Source organism: Canis aureus, chromosome 19, assembly GCF_053574225.1.
Source record: "Canis aureus isolate CA01 chromosome 19, VMU_Caureus_v.1.0, whole genome shotgun sequence".
NCBI lineage: Eukaryota > Metazoa > Chordata > Mammalia > Carnivora > Canidae > Canis > Canis aureus.
The window spans coordinates 18,169,989-18,186,743 of NC_135629.1; the positions used below are offsets into that span (position 1 = coordinate 18,169,989).

General features: G+C 39.4%; 1 long non-coding RNA gene across 1 annotated transcript in view; it reads right to left on the reverse strand.

Moving 5' to 3' along the window:
- LOC144289701 (uncharacterized) overlaps window positions 1-1,770 on the reverse strand; it is a 29,206-nt gene extending 27,436 nt beyond the window's left edge. Inside the window, exon 1 of the long non-coding RNA XR_013357602.1 lies at window positions 1,574-1,770. This is a non-coding gene — a long non-coding RNA (uncharacterized LOC144289701). The remainder of the gene's footprint in view (window positions 1-1,573) is intronic.
- Window positions 1,771-16,755: the final 14,985 nt, after the last annotated feature.

The following is a 16,755-nucleotide window of genomic DNA, read 5'->3' on the forward strand; positions in this document are numbered from 1 at the left end:
CTTGCAGGATCTTAGAGTATCTTTTATAAATGTGGATAGAAGTGGTCCTGGTGCTGCTTGAGCCACCAGGGACTATGTATATTCTATGGCTTTACTGATACCAAGGTGAACTTTGTTCTTTTACATGATCTCCTTGTGTCTCAGATTTTTATCACATTTTGTTTTGTTCTTCAAAGCCTAAAATTCAAAAAGTTCAGTTGTGTATTGTGTTAGTTGCATCTAGTTAATCCATACATTCTCAGTGCAAAGGAGGGTAACAAATGCTGAAAGGAAAACTACGTGTATATTTTTGATAGGGAAGCTATTGATTCAAGAAGCACCTGCAACGGGTTGCACACACATAGAGAAGAACGAAAGCTGGCTTGGTACATGTGCCTTCATATATCAAATGAATCAAAGAGAAAAGTAAATTACTGAGCACGGCACAAGCTGAAATTAAGGTGAATTTTGACTAGAAATGAAGTCCTGACTGCAGACATCATTGGATTGTAAAGTCACAGCCCAAGAAGGATACAAGACACTTTGTCTTAGATCAAATGTGAAGATGCAAACACACAGGGAAAATACTCTGGAAAGTTCCCATTAGAGAACTAACTTCTCTCATGGCAAATTACTTAATGGGGCCCAATGAGTCTATTCTTTCTCTCTTTTTGAAATAGACCCATGAAAACAGCAAAAGGAAAACAGTCTTACGAAAGATATAAAGAAATAAGTCTGTGCTATATAATTATAGTGCCTATGCACATATTCAAAAATTTTAAATCATTTACAATGATCCATGAAATGAGAAAGTTCCAGGGGCTTGAAAGAATCACAGAAGCCATTCAGCCCTTCATTAGACAGATAATAACTATCATTTACGTAGCCCCCACCTCGTGCCAGACACTGCTAATTCCTTTTCAATTCGTCCCACCCATTCCTGTAAAGCAGGCATTTATTATCTTCCTCCAAAGAGGAGGAAATTGGGTTCAGAGAGTTGAAACATCCACCTGTGATCACACAGCTGTTGAGAGTATGAGTCAGGACGTTAATCCAATTGGTCTGACTTATAGTTGGAAAGAACCTCAAAGCTTTCTTTCCACCATACCACATTTCTCAGGAGGCAAGGATCCCAAGGTCCTGAAGGTGAAGTTGGCAGTCCCCCTCTGCAGGTGTCCACCTGCCTCCTCAGCCCAGTGTTTTCATATGCACATTACCTAAATGGACCACCTCCCTTAACAATCAGGTTCTAACCTCAAGGTAATTAGGGGCAGGGCCAAACATGCACCAACTCAGCCGGTTGGTGGTGATTGAACTACTTTTTTAAAAAATGTGCTTCCCTGCAGTACCTCCTGTACATGTCTTACTGTCCGTCTTCTGGCCAATATCCTTTTATGATGATGAAAGCCTTAAAAATACATAACCTTAAAAACTGTTGGAAAGCCCGCCCTTCCTACCTACACATTTGGAAAAAGACAACATGTCACTTCTGATGGAGGGGAATCCATCTGCTCTATGCTTTGATTTTCTTAGCCTGGCTTCTTCTGTGCCTTCCCCTATCCTGTACCTAGCCACCCCCAATCCCCTTTCCTACCTTCAAGATCCTTGTATTTCTACCATTGGCATACACTCTGCTTTCTCCTGCTGTTGAGTATCCCTGCTTCTGCCCAGAGTTTTGCTGGTAAAGTCTTTTCTGTCAAAACCAGTTTGACTTCTTTGAGAAGCCAGATTTCCTTCCTGCGATCCACGAAAGGTCAATCCTCATGCTGGCTCAGTGGGGAGGCTAGCAATATTCTTGCTTACAAATGTGAAAGAGCCACTGGCTAAATTCTGAGTTTAAGTGACCTGGTTTACAACTTTGACTTCCAGCCACCTACAATCATAAGCCAAGTGGTCCATGACGGGCACTAAGTGGAGAATTAAGGAACAGTAGCAATTTCCAGAAAAGTCATTCACAGTATCTAGTCAGAGCTAAAGGGTCTCTTCTTGAGTTCCTTCCCTTCCAACTTTTGACCGATCCTTTTGCTCTTTCCCTTCCCTTAAAAGACCACATTCAATGATAGGGTTGTCTCTTTCAATTGCAAATGAAACACTAGCTCTCTAAACACAAACTCGCTCTTGGCAAGCATTGCAAAAGGAGATTTAAAAGCCGGATTCAAAGTGGCAGAGGGTTTCAAATTCTGGAGACATCACAAAATGATTTCCTTATTGGTGGCAACTGTAAAATCCGTGGCTGAGCAAGCCGGACAGCCCCTTCCGGATGGTCCGGTGGAAAGTGGCCTCTGAGCTTTTCCATGTTCAATGAAAATGACATGTGTTTACAAAAGTGGTGAAAATTGTTGCCTCTCTGAACCTTATAATGTCCTTTCCATTTTAATTGGCACCCAGCTTGAGGCACTCTGGATGAAAACAACAGAGAGGGGGGACCGGAGGAACATACTGTCTTAGAAAGACGGGAAGCTTTGAAACCACAACATATTTTCCCGTGAGCAAGGGAAGAGGTTCTCTTGGGAACATAGTGGCAAAACTTAGGAAGAAGACACACACACACACACACACACATACACACACACACACAGGTGCATAAGAAAGCTCAATCTCAGTATATGAATAGTACTCAGAGCTTGGTTCTAAAGGGGTAAAGGGGTTATTTTGAGGAGGAATGTTCTCCCTCCTGAACTGGAATTCACTGCACAAGAACAATGCTCTCTTCAAAGATTCTGGCACATAAACAGATAGCAGGAGCCATCCAAAAATCCTTGATAAACATACACAGCCTTTTTTGCACAGTGGCTGGAAGCAGAGTTATTTGCAGCATGAATGAAATTTTTTGACCTTGAACAAAAGCACTTCCTTGCCTGATGGTAAACTCCTGAAGCTAGAGTCCATTATAGTCTCTGTGGTCTGATTTTAATGATGTGGACAATTAGATGGTGGTTTGGCAATGGCCAATGTTCCATAACGATTTTTGTCTCTTTTAAGTTACTATTAATAACAGAAGGAAACCAATCAAAATCAATGCAATATTGCAACTTGCAAAAAGTCATTCTTTGGCAGAGATAGCTAAACCTAAATTGGGGGTGGAGGGGAGGAAAGAGAAAAGGAGGGTCCCAATGTACACATAAAACAGTTGTGTTTTATTCAAGAAAAGCAGGACTGAGTGGAAAAAGGCAATTCTCTTGATGTAGCTACCTGCATTGTTAATGTTGAAGATGTGTACATTTTTCAAAGCCACATTTCTGCGTGGCATTCAATATTGACAGTGCATCCAGAGCTGTGGTGTTTTTCTCATGCAGGAATATTATAAGAGTCCCAGTTGAAATTGGGTGGCAGGCAATCTAGAAGAAGTCTGTACCTATAAATCACCTCACTACTCTGAAGATTGCTATGATCATCCTCACTTCATCTCTGTTGAAATCCATTCTCTCTAGTTGATCTTCTATCAAGTGGAAGGCTGATTTACTAGGTGTTCTGGCCATAAGCAAGATGGTGAGGGCTGTGTAGAAAGTAAACTAACATTTATTAAAACACTCTTGATATTTATTTTATTCAGGTTCGAACAAGGCTGAGATGGGGTGTTTTCTCATTATTTTGTTTTCTTGTTTATTGGTTTCCTTGCAGAGCTTCACTAGAAATCTGGCCAATTAATATTTCTTCATTTATTTAAAAAATATTTATTGGGGTGCCTGGGTGGCTGAGTCAGTTAAGCACCTGCCTTCAGCTCAGGTCATGATCCCCAGGTCCTGATATCAAGCCTCTCCTCTGGCTCCCTGCTAGGCAGGGAGCCCATTCTCCCTCTTTCTGCCTGCTGCTCCCCCTGCTTGTGCCCTCTCTCTCTTTCTCTCTTTAAAAAAATAAAATTTGGGATCCCTGGGTGGCGCAGCGGTTTAGCGCCTGCCTTTGACCCAGGGCACGATCCTGGAGACACGGGATCGAATCCCACGTTGGGCTCCCGGTGCATGGAGCCTGCTTCTCCCTCTGCCTTTGTCTCTGCCTCTCTCTCTCTCTGGGTCTATCATGAATAAATAAATAAAATCTTAAAAAAAATAAAATAAAAATAAATAAAAAAATAAAAAAATAAAATTTGGGACGCCTGGGTGGCTCAGGGATTGAGTGGCTGGCTGCCTTCAGTCCAGGGCATGATCCTGGGACCTGGGATCGAGTCCCTCATCAGGTTCCCTGCGGAGAGCCTGCTTCTCCCCCTCCCTCTATGTTTCTGCCTTCTCTCTGTGTCTGTCATGAATAAATAAATAAATAATCTTAAAAATAAATAAAATAAATAAAATGTAAAAACTCTTTAAAAATAAAGATTAAATATTTTTAAAAAATATTTATTGAGGGCAAAAAAAAAAAAATGTACCAGACATAGGGGAAGGTAGAGGCTAGTGATATAGTCATGAATAAGACAGCTGTATACTCTGCCCTCATGGAGTTTGTATAACAGTGGGAGAGACAAAAAAAGAAAAAGAAAAATACACATGAATGAATGAATAGGTAGGTAAATAAATAAATTCAAACTGTGATCATTGTTATGAAGTGACTAAACTAATAAAAGGCTAAGTTACAGAACCCAGAGCCAAGGAGACTGCATGGGACTCTCTATCTGCCTCTGCTCCTCCTCACTGCACATGTGCATTCTCCCTCTCCCTCTCTCTCTCCCTATCTAAAAATAATCATTTTTTTTTTTAATTTTGAGGAGACTGATACAGGAAAGAGATATAAAAAGTCTTGTGATAAGAAAGGAGTTGTCATATCAAAAACCCCAAAAGACAGCAATGTGGTTAGAGTATGCTTAGCTGGAGGAGGACAGCTTGCACAGAGGTCAAAGATGAAAGCAGGGACCAGATCACTCCAGGCTGTAGGCTGTGATTCAGTGGGACTAGCATCTGGATGACCATTAGCCTTGGAATTTCACTGACCAAGAGGAGTGGGGATGGGGATGGGGATCCCAAAGAGTCAACAGGGCACATCAATAAATGGGTAAGTGACCCTCAGAAGGCCATCTGGTCAAGGTATTGTCATCTAGTCACATGAATGAGGGGCAGTAATAAGTGGAATTGGTGACTTGAAAGCTAATGATCTTTTATTTTACCTACAGAAACATTTCAAAACATAAAATTAATAGAATGGTAGGAATGGGAGTGATCTAGAGACATCAGGGCCGTTGAGGTCAAATGACATTCAGAGGCAGGACTAAAAACTGAATCTACTGATGGGGAACAGAGGGCTAACTGAGGACAAAGCACAAACTGATATCCCACAAATGACACCCCTCACCCATCCCCATCCCACACTCCCCCAGTGCAGGATAAGTGTGGCATTCCTCAGGAAGCTTCCAGTTGTCTTAATGTTAATGCCTTGCTAGAGGGAAAAACCATCTTTAACTTGACAATGGCAAGGCCTCCAGTATTTTCTATGTCCTCCTTACCATATGAAAATCCTTTCAAAATCTCCATTTTCCCTACCTCACCCAACCTCCTGGGTATATAATACCTCCTGGGTATATAATCAGCCACTCCTCACAACCCTGGGGCAGCAGCTCTACCTGCCCACAGGTCCTGTTCCTGTGCTTTAATAAAACCACCATTTTGCACCTAAGACTTCTCCAGAGTTCTTTCTTGGTTGTTTACTCCAGACCTCACCTATATTCCAAAACTTCATCATGTACCATGCCCTTCCCCTCTCCAATTAAGTGTTTAAAGCTATGACACGGGGGCACCTGGGTGGTTCAGTGATTGAGCGTTAACCTTTGGCTCAGGGCATGATCCTGGGGTCCTGGGATTGAGTCCCACATCAGGCTCCCCACAAGAAGCCTGCTTCTCTGCCTATGTCTCTGCCTCCCTCTGTGTGTCTTTCATGAATAAATAAAATCTTAAAAAAAAAAAAAAAGCCATGACATGTGGCTAAAATGCAAAGGATGCTAAAATGCAGAGGAAGTTACAGGGGCAAGGTTCAGGGTATTGGAAGAATCACTACTGGAAAGTTTTCGGACAAATCTTCACATAGCCTTATTTATGCCAGAGTGAGAAGAAACAACCTCAATTTTTATCAGTAGAAGGTAATTCATGAAAAGTTGGTAAATTCTTATGATGGGGTATTATGTGGCTATTCAGTGTGATATTTATGAAGAAGTTTTGTTGATGTTTGAAAGTTCTTATGATAAACATGGGAAAGCAAGATATACAAGTTTATACCCAAGAAATTAATTCTAAACACTGTTGTCAGCCATACAATGGGAAAAAAAAGACTAGATGCCATTTGTAAAATACAGTATTTCAATATTAAAGCTACCGGTTTTAATACTCCATTATTATGTTCCAGGTGTTGTGTTAAGCCTATATATCATCTCATTTACCCCCAACAAAACACTAACAAGAAGGGGCTATAATTGTACATATGAGTAAATGGAGGCTTAAGAAGGCTTAATTAAGTCCTTAAGGTCACAAGTCTAGAAAATGTCCTCACCAAGTGAGAAATTACATACTACTACCTTTTGAATCATATTTTACAGTAAAAAAATTATATACTACTATCTTTTAAATCATTTTATTTTCTTTTCTGCATTTTCCAATTTCACACTGTGGAAATACACTGCATTATAATTTAAAAAATAAATTGGATGTCAAGTCAACTAAAGAAATATAATAGCAACTTGTGCTTCATTGGTGATAGGATTTTATTTTCTCCTTCCCTCCCTGGTTCTCAACTGTGTCTTGATAGCTGGCTTTCTAGTCTGTTTTCAATTCATTAAGTGCTCATTTAGCACTTACTATGTTGCTAGTATTATTGATTCTATTTACCCTCAGAACTACTGGCATGAGCTGCTGAAAACACAAGTTCTCTTTCAGGGCAATTATCCTTGTGCTAGAGAAATGACTTCCTGTGCTTTTGCTTGTTCTTATTTGTTGAAGCTGGGTGGCCAGAGGATTGGCACAGTTGGAACCAGCCTTCTCCTCACTTGCCCTCAGCAAATTCCTTACATTTGTATGAAAAACTCTAATTTCATAATTTCAATGCACTCTTGCCTCATCCTCTCAGCCAAGGATATGAGAAGCATTTTGAAATCCAAAAGCTGCCGACATGAGTCATGTCATCAACATTATATGCCTTTAATTTCTGCTCTTAGTAAACTCTAGTTTTCCTCTATTAATTGGGGAAGCAGTAGTTTACAAAGCACTCATATCTTTTCATCTGCCTGATGGCTTTGCCACTGTCTTCATGATGATTTGTTAGAAAACATAATTTTATTTTATTTTATTTTATTTTATTTCAATAAAATGTTTTAAAGAATGTGGCACCTATTTTTTATGAATTTATGACACTATTTTGGCTTTGATCATTCTGTTTGCAGGTGTTGGTTGTATCCTAAGCTAAAAAAAAAAGAAATTAAAAACTACCATTTTAATTTTATGTACTCTAAAAAATATACTTGAACATAAAAGTTTATTATCTAGAATATAAAAATCTTAAGTAGAAGACATCTTTTCAGAAATTTTCTAAAAACGTTAGCTAAATGTTTCCAACCCACGGAACAATATATAAAATAATAACCATAATGAAGGCAATAATTATTGAGGCACCTGGGTGGCTCAGTCGGTTAAGAATCCAGCTAGTGATTTGGGATCCGTCCTGATCTTACGGGTCCTGAGATGGAGCCTGTGTTGGGCTCTGAACTCAGCCTGGAGTCTGAGATCCTCTCCCTCTGTTTCTCCCCTCAGTTGCATGCTCTCTCTCTCACACACAAATAAATAAATACATCTTTAAAAAAGTAACAAGGGGATCCCTGGGTGGCTCAGCGGTTTAGTGCCTGCCTTTGGCCCAGGACGTGATCCTGGAGACCCAGGATAGAGTCCCACATCGGGCTCCCTGCATGGAGCCTGCTTCTCCTTCTGCCTGTGTCTCTGCCTCTCTCTCTCTCTCTCTCTCTGTGTCTCTCACAAATAAATAAATAAATAAATAAATCTTTAAAAAAAATAAAATAAAAAAGTAACAAATATTGAGGCATTACTACATGCCAGATACTGTGCTATTTTTTTAAATGAAACTATTATTTATGTCATTTAATCTTCCAAACAAAGTTACAATTTAGGTGTTACTACTGACTACTATCCCAGTGAGCAGTCTAAAGCTTGGAGGCTATGCAACTTTTGTCAGCACACACAACCAATAAATAGCAAAACTGGGATTTAAGCCCAAAGCATCTTCCCTGAATGCATATTTTTCACTAACCATAATATACTGCATGATTAAATCATATTTGGCAAATGAGATGACATTTATGTTCATTCATTTTATAATAAAATCACAGCTTGGAAAGCCAGGAACGTTTTATTAATGTCCAGGTCATTCAGTTCCGTTTATGTTGCGTGTAGGCATGTTAAAGAAAAGCTGCTTCCGAATTATTGATCAAAGCCCATAAAATTCAATGGAAGAGAAGAAACAGTGGATCTAATTTATCGACCACAAGTCCCTAAACACAAATTGATATAATCAAATCAATTACTTAATTTTAATAAACCTTGTCTCCATATCCATAATCAATAGTATGGATTTAAATGAGCTGTCTCATATTTTTACAAGAATAACCTGCAATATGTAACACTTGGTCTACATTATATGTAGTCACAAGGGAAACATGCTTTTATTATCATAAATGCCAAACTGAAGTGTTTTAAATTAATTTGAAATATAATTGTCGAACACGTGTGTTTAAAGATCTCCTTATAGAACCCTTAATATTAACAAAAATGACTATTCTTAGTTCAGAGACCACCATTTACCATGCTCTATCAGTTACTCCACACATTTATCCCATGTAATCATCACAATTGTATGAGTTAGGTATCATCTCCAATTCAAGGCTGAAGAAACCAAGACACAGAAGGGCCAATTCACTCTTTCAAAAACCCACAAATGTTTAAGGGCTTTCTAGCAATCTTCAATGAAGATATCTTCAATGAAGCAATGCTCAATGAAGATACGGCAGCTATAAATGCTTGTGTTCTTTCAACTAAGACTGCCTACTTGTGTAAGCATTTGACCTGTTTCAGATGGCTTCCAAATGTTATCATTCATAAGTTGATATATCAAAAGAAAACTGAAAAGTACATTTTAAGGTATGTTTTTCTATTTTAATTGTTTTGATATTTTTACTAAGTATTTACATTTGTGTTTTTGTTGTTTATGTCATTATAAAATCCTTATGGATGCAGGGACAACAGAAATCCAATTATAACTTCGCTTACAAACATTTCAACAGCAATAACTCATAGGCCTTTAAAAAAAATCCTTCATGGTTAATGAATAAGAGTATTTCTCTATATCAGTAAACAGGAATGTCCCTAGACTATATCTTCAAACAGGTCATGGAAAGAACATGTAAATGCCCCATCAATTCTGTTTTCTAAATACCATTTCCTTCTGCATAGGATCTGACATTGGGATTTTTATTTTGGCCACCTCTAGTTACTAGTTGTCTGATTAGAGATGAGAAGGTTAAATTTGCTGGGATCCCTGGGTGGCGCAGCGGTTTGGCACCTGCCTTTGGCCCAGGGCGTAATCCTGGAGACGCAGGATCGAATCCCATATCAGGCTCCCGGTGCATGGAGCCTGCTTCTCCCTCTGCCTGTGTCTCTGCCTCTCTCTCTCTCTCTGTGACTATCATAAGTAAATAAAAAAAAAAAAAAAAAAAAAAAAAAATTAAAAAAAAAAAATTTGCTGAACTTTAGTGTTTTTTTCATTTGAGAAAAAAGATTATGAAACTCTAAGATTTTTTTTTTTTTTAAGATTTATTTACTTATTCATTCAGAGAGAGAGAGCGAGAGAGAGGCAGAGACACAGGCAGAGGGAGAAGCAAGCTCCATGCAGGAAGCCCGACGTGGGACTCAATCCTGTGGCCCCAGGATCACACCCCAGGCCGCAGGCGGCGCTAAACCCCTGCGCCACCAGGGCTACCTGAAACTCTAAGATTGGTTTCATAACACTTCATTATATATATTATTAAGACTAAATGAGGTTGTGTTTGTGAAAAAAGATTTATAAAAACAAATGTGAATTAATGTTCTTAGATATTATCACAAAACTGACCTGGTTCAATCTCTTAATTTTATATACATCAAGATGCAGATAATTTTTAAAAATTACACAAGGGCACACAGTGACATTTCTAAATACCATGCAAGCTCTTTCATGCCAGCTTTTATGGGACATTGCTCCCAAAGTAACATAGTTTCAGGGTTGCCCCATTGCACAACTCTAGAGGGCACCATTCATAGTGTGAACTATAAACAAGGCATTTCCTAAAGCATAACTTGAAACTCAAAATGAATGAGGCCCCCGGAATAATGCTGCCAAGTGGCATTGTTTAATAGTTTCATCTCAACTGGCTTTTTCTTTCCTCCTTCAAATCCTTACCAATAAGCTCATTGTTTGAGTATTTAGAAATTACTGCCTTTTTAAGTAATTATTCTTGCAATATCTTATTTTTTTAAACTGGATAAAGGATCACTGTTGCATATCCTTTTCTCAAAACACATTGCCTTTGCAGAGCCTAAATTTGGGGCGGGGTGGGAGGGGGGAGGGGAGAGGATTCAGGCAGGGAGCTTCAACATCTTCCTGAAATCCATTTCCTTAATACTAGCATTTCCAAAAATAATGGGTTGTTGACCACCTTTTTCCTTTATTTTTCCTTATTACTTGATATCATCAATTTAATATTCTTTGACTTTCAGAAAGATTATACCCCCCTTATATTATAAGCTTGTCTTTCATCTCCCTCACATCCTGAATACTTCACATAGTTCTCCATGAGCTTTTCCTCTTTCAATCCATGACCACTGGCCTCTCCCAAAGGTTAGTTCCAAGGTTTCAGTTCTTTCCCATATTAACCATTCAATATCTTCCACTGTTGAGATAAAGGCTTTGGAATCAGACAAACCTATATTTTCCATCCCAGCTCTGCTATCAATTATATATATTATCTTTGAAGAGATCTTGGACTCCCTGAGCTCTGTTCTCTCATGATTAGATGGAACTGATAATACTATCTCATGGGATTGAACTGAATAAATGGTACTGTGTATAAAAGGCACCATATGTCCTCACAAACTATCGTTCTCCTGTGATCATTTCTGTATCTTGGCCTTTTCACTGGAAAGGAAGTTCTTTGGGTGCTGAAGGCTATGCCAGTCTTGATTACTGTGTCCTGCTGCCTAGCCTGATGCCCCCACGTGGAAGGCACAAAATAAATGTAACCTGAACATAAGCTGGCTCCCATGTGGCACAGTTTCTGAGTAGTATTCTGGTCAAATGCACCTGGCCCAGGAACCAGAAGCAGTTCAAATTGTCACATACCCACAAACTTGCATTTCTTAGAGAAGACAAACTTAATTCAAAGTTCAAATGAGGGGCAGCCCTGGTGGCGCAGTGGTTTAGTGCCTCCTGCAGCCTGAGGTGTGATCCTGGGGACCCAGGATCGAGTCCCACATCGGGCTTCCTGCATGGGGCCTGCTTCTCTCTCTGCCTGTGTCTCTGCCTCTCTCTCGCTCTCTCTGAATGAATAAATAAATAAATCTTTAAAAAAAAAAAAAAAAAGTTCAAATGAATACTTTATAAAATTATCTTCCTCCTAATCTGCCATTTTATAGCTCCCATTCTTTCTCAGCTCCCCACCTTAAACTTTCCTGTAAACACTTACTCTTTTCCACCATTCCCCATCCCTCTTGCCTCTCTTTCTCTTGTTACTCAAAGTGTACAGAAGTCAAGGAAACACACACAGGCAGCAGCAAAAGAGGAAGGCCAATGATAAGATTCTATTTACCAGGCAAGGGAAGGAATAGGAGAAGAAGGGCTGGTCTTGCATTAATAGATTTTTCCTCTATGTCACCTATGGTTTTTTTTTTAATTAATTAATTAATTAATTAATTAATTTATTTATTTATTCATGAGAGACACAGAGAGAGAGAGAGGTAAAGAGAGACACAGGCAGATGCAGAAGCAGGACCTCGGGATCATGACCTGAGCCAAAGGCAGATGCTCAAACACTGAGTCACCCAGGTGTCCCTGTCAGCTATGTTTTGAATGAATAAATGAATGAATGTCTTTGACTTGGTCCAATCATCTCAAGGACTCTGCCTCTTAGTCTTCTTCATTCCTTATATTTAGCAAATCCTATACCATGTTCATTTTGAAGTGTAATCTTTTAAATTTCCTTAATTGTCAATAATTAATTTATGATATTTTGTCACAATGTAAAGGATTCTGCAAGTGCCATACTGCCTGATGAAGAGAGGGTGATGCCAGAGCAGATAAAGAGAAATGATCTGTTATAAATCCAAACGGCCTGTTATTGGATGAGAAACAGTGTATGTTTCCTCTCCAGATGGTAACAGTGAAGATATTACAACACAATAGGAAGTAGGATCAGAAGGAGGGAAGTCTCTGTCCTGAACTGAGTTTGGGGCTGTACTGCCTGATAAGTTCATGAAGTGCTACTCTTTCCCTCTTGATAATAAGATCTTTGAGGGTAGAGCTTTTATTAATCTATACATTCCTTGTGCAGTTCCCAAGGTATACCAAGAGAGAACTAAGCATGTTGCAGTTTCTCAATAAATTGACAACCCACCTTCCACTTTCATTTATAAGCACTTTACTTTCTTTCTTTCTTTCTTTTTTTTTTTTTTAGATTTTATTCATTTATTCATGAGAGATACACAGAAAGAGAGAAAAAGAGAGAGAGAGAGAGAGGCAGAGACACAGGCAGAGGGAGAAGCAGGCTCCATGCAGGGAACCCGACGTGGGACTCGATCCCAGGACTCCAGGATCATGACTTTGGTGGAAGGCAGATGCTAAACCTCTGAGCCACCCGGGCATCCGAGCATCTCACTTTCTCTAGACCTGTGGTAAACAGAACGAACAATCCTCCTTAAAAAACTGGAGGAAAAAATAGAATAAAAAGCTGAAGGAGGTAACTAGATTATAGGTACTGAGAGAATCTCTCTTAAAATCCTATATGAAACCTTGCTTAACTGCCATATTATTTCACTCCACCTACATCTGAAGAGTGCTGCTAAGAAGTCTCAATCATATCTGTAACATTAAAGGGGGAGAGATAGTGTTTGGGAAGAGCAGAATTCAGAGAATTTGACTAAAGAGTAATAGCTGCATGGTCTAATGGAAAGATGGTGAACGTGAATCCTATCTTGGCTCCAACAGTTATGAGCTGAGTGGTTTGCAGCAAGTCTCTTAATTTTTTCTTTTTTAATTTCTACTTCTGACTTCATTCTGTAGGGATACTAGAAACAAATATAAAATATTTAAGGCAGTACCTGCTAAAAACTTAGTAGTACATACTTCATAAATTATCCATGCATTTTAACCACAGACTACCAGCCAAAATCTACAAACTTAAAAGAGAGAGATACTAACATTTTACCAAGTCAGGTTTGGTGTCACAGCCATCTGCTCTCTTTCTGGAAAATATGTTCTTAATATTTTGACTATTTGCATTGCATTCTGTCTATACCTTGTCAGTTTTACCTTTCACACCCTTCTAATTCATGCTGATGTTTTTCAAGTCTTGGCTTAGTCACCATTTGGATGCAACATTTAGGTTACCTAATTGGGCTTCATACATCAACTCCTCCTGGATTTCAGTCATTTGCTCCACTTGGTTTTGGGTTTTGGGTTACCCATTAAGGCTTATTAGGGGCGTTGGCACAGAGTTAGGTGAAAGCAACACGCCTTGTTGGGTGGAGCCATTCCCCAGACACAGTGTTTCACGAGTTATACAAAGAACTAAGAAAGCAGAAGTCTCACCTCCCCTGGTTATCTTGCAAAACTGCCATTTGCTTCTGGCTGAGAGCAGACTGCTCCCCTCCCTCCACACCCCCCTTCACTTCATAACAGTTGGAACAAAGAAAGCAGCTCCTCTGAGAGATAAAATAGTCAGCAGTGTTTGAGATGATTAAAAACAAGAAAAAGATTCCTTGTGGGTATTGATAGGGCATTCTTCTCCCCTCTGGTGGAAGGCAGAGAGCTTCAGTCAACATTCTGCCACTGCGCAAGAGGTTTACAGTAATTCTGAATCAAGCCTAACCAAGCGAAACAAAGAATTTTTTCATGCCTTAAATAATCTGAGATGTATTTTGGGGGTTGGGTGATCTCCTTCCCCGAAATGGAGTGTAAAAGTGCCTTTCGTTTTAACAAATTCGTAGAATGACTTCAGGGAAATCTCATGTTTAATTTGGGTATTGACCATGTAAATATGTGGTCTGGAAAGTACTTCTTTGCTGCTGGTGAGCGGCAGTCAAATTGCATTTTAAAACTTGTTTTTGGAGTGTTGTTTACTTGAAATGAGTGTTTACAAGAGTGTTTGGAAAAAGAGTGACCTTTTGAAATACGGCCTTTGAGACTATTTTGGAAAGTTCCATGAAATCTATTCGTACATTTTGAGGACACTCGTTTAAATCAAAAAGCGTTTATGGCACATACACAATATCCTCAGAAATGAATTATACCATAAGGACATAAAGATACTATCAAAAAGGCTTTATGCTTATTCTGGGCTAATACCTTTTCCACCTTGGTGACTGAAAAGTAGTAAAACAGCTATTATTTGGTTCCTATGCTGCTGTAACAAATTACCACAAATCTGGTGGCTTAAAACAACACAAACCTACTCTCTCACAATTCTGGAGGCAGGAAATCTGAAATCAAGGTGTTGGCAGGGCCACAATCCCTCCAGAAGCTCTTGGGGGGAATCTGTTTGATGCCTATTTCCTAGCTCCTGGTAGATGCTACCAGCCCTTGGCATTCCTTTGCTTATAGTCACATCATGCCAATTTGTCTCGTTCTTCAGCTTTTCCTTCTGTGTGCATCTTCTCTTATGTATGTCTATCTCCAACTCCCTCTTGCTTTCTTTCATAGGAATACATGTGATTGTATTTCAAGTCCACTTAGATAATAAAAGACAAGTGCCTCTTCTCAAGATTCCTGGCTTAATCACATAAATTAATTAACCAGTGAGGTAATATTCACAGTCTTGCCACATAAAGTGAAGTCTTTAGGTTCTGGGGATTAGGACATGTCATGACTGTTTTGGGGAGAGGGGTCATTTTCCAGCCAATCAGAGTCTGCCCTCTGGCCTCTACAAGTAAAATATATGCTCCCCATCCCAACATCCCCCAAAGTTTCAACCCATTACACCATCAACCAAAGTCCAAAGTCATCTAAACATCATCAGCCCAAAAACTCCATGCCTCATCATCTAAATCAGGCATAGTTCAAACTCTGAGTATGATTCATCCTGAGGAAAATTCCTCTTTCTCTGTGGACCCGTGAAACCTAGGGAAAAAAAAAAAATGTTACCTGCCTCCAAAATACAACTGTGGAATGGGCATGAGATAACAATTATAGGCATTCCCATTCTGAAATGGAGGTGATGGAAGAAATAATGGGCTCACTCAACCCACGCAAGTTTAAAATCCAGCAAGCATATTTCATTAGGTTTCAAGGCCTGATAGTCATCTTATGTTGCTTACAGGCCTGCAACTCTGCCCTCTGCGCCCAATTGGTATTGGGGTCTTTGCCCTCAGAGTCATCCCTCCTTCTTCTCTTCTTTTTTTTTTTTTTTTTTTAAGATTTTTATTTATTATTCATGAGAAACAACACAGAGAGAGAGACAGAGAGACAGAGACACAGGCAGAGGGAGAAGCAGGCTCTACACAGGGAGCCTGATGTGGGACTCGATCCCGGGTCTCCAGGATCATGCCCTGGGCCAAAGGCAGGCGCTAAACTGCTGAGCCACCTGGGCTGCCCTCATCCCTCTTTCTTATAGAAGGGTAGCACATATTTGAAGCTAAGAACTCTATCACTGTCTCCTGTCTGTAGAACCCTAGAATTCTTAACAGTCTTCCTGCATTTTGTCTCATCTCTGCCCCTTTCTTTCCAGTCCGGCAGTGTTTCTGTTTCTGCTCCTATAAAATTCTCAAAAACCTTGTGGGTCTTCCATGTTTGTCATGGGTTGTCACACCATTAGGCAGAGTGCCCTCACTGATCTTTCCCAGATAACCCAATCTCTATTCCTAACTTCTGCTGACTTGCATGAATGCACCCATGAGTCATACACCCAAAGTCCTTTTATCAAACTGTTGTCCAGCCATATCCTTCGCATTCTTTAAAAACATGCTTTTCTAACAATAAGCTCCTCTCTTAGCTTTGTTTTTTTTTTTTTTTTGGCAATCTGGATGGACTGTGAATGTCTGAAATTATTTAATTCTGGTTCCTTCCTGCTTAGCAATACCTTCTTAAATTTGTTTCCTTCCTCTTGGATTTTTACCACTAGCAGTAAGAAGAAATCAGTCTGCATCATTAACATTTTGCTTGGAAATCTCCTCAGCTAAATATCCAAGTCATTGCTTTTAAGTTCTACTCTAGAAACAACTTTAGAACACAATTCAGCCAAATTTTCTGTTCCTGTATAACAAAGATACTCTGTCCATCATTTTCTAATAACATATTCCTCATTTCCTTCTGAACCCTCACCAACAGTGCCTTTAGTGTTCATATTTCTGACAGCATCTCATTTATGACTATATTTTTTTTCTCTGAAACTATAGATTTCTCTGCCACGCTCCTCACCACCTTCTGAGCTCTTACCAGAATCTCCTTTAAAGTCAAATTTCTGCCAACAGTTTGCTCAAGGAAATCTAGACACTTGCTACCATACTTCCCCAAATTCTTCTTGCCACTCTTCAGTACCCTATTCCAAAGACATAT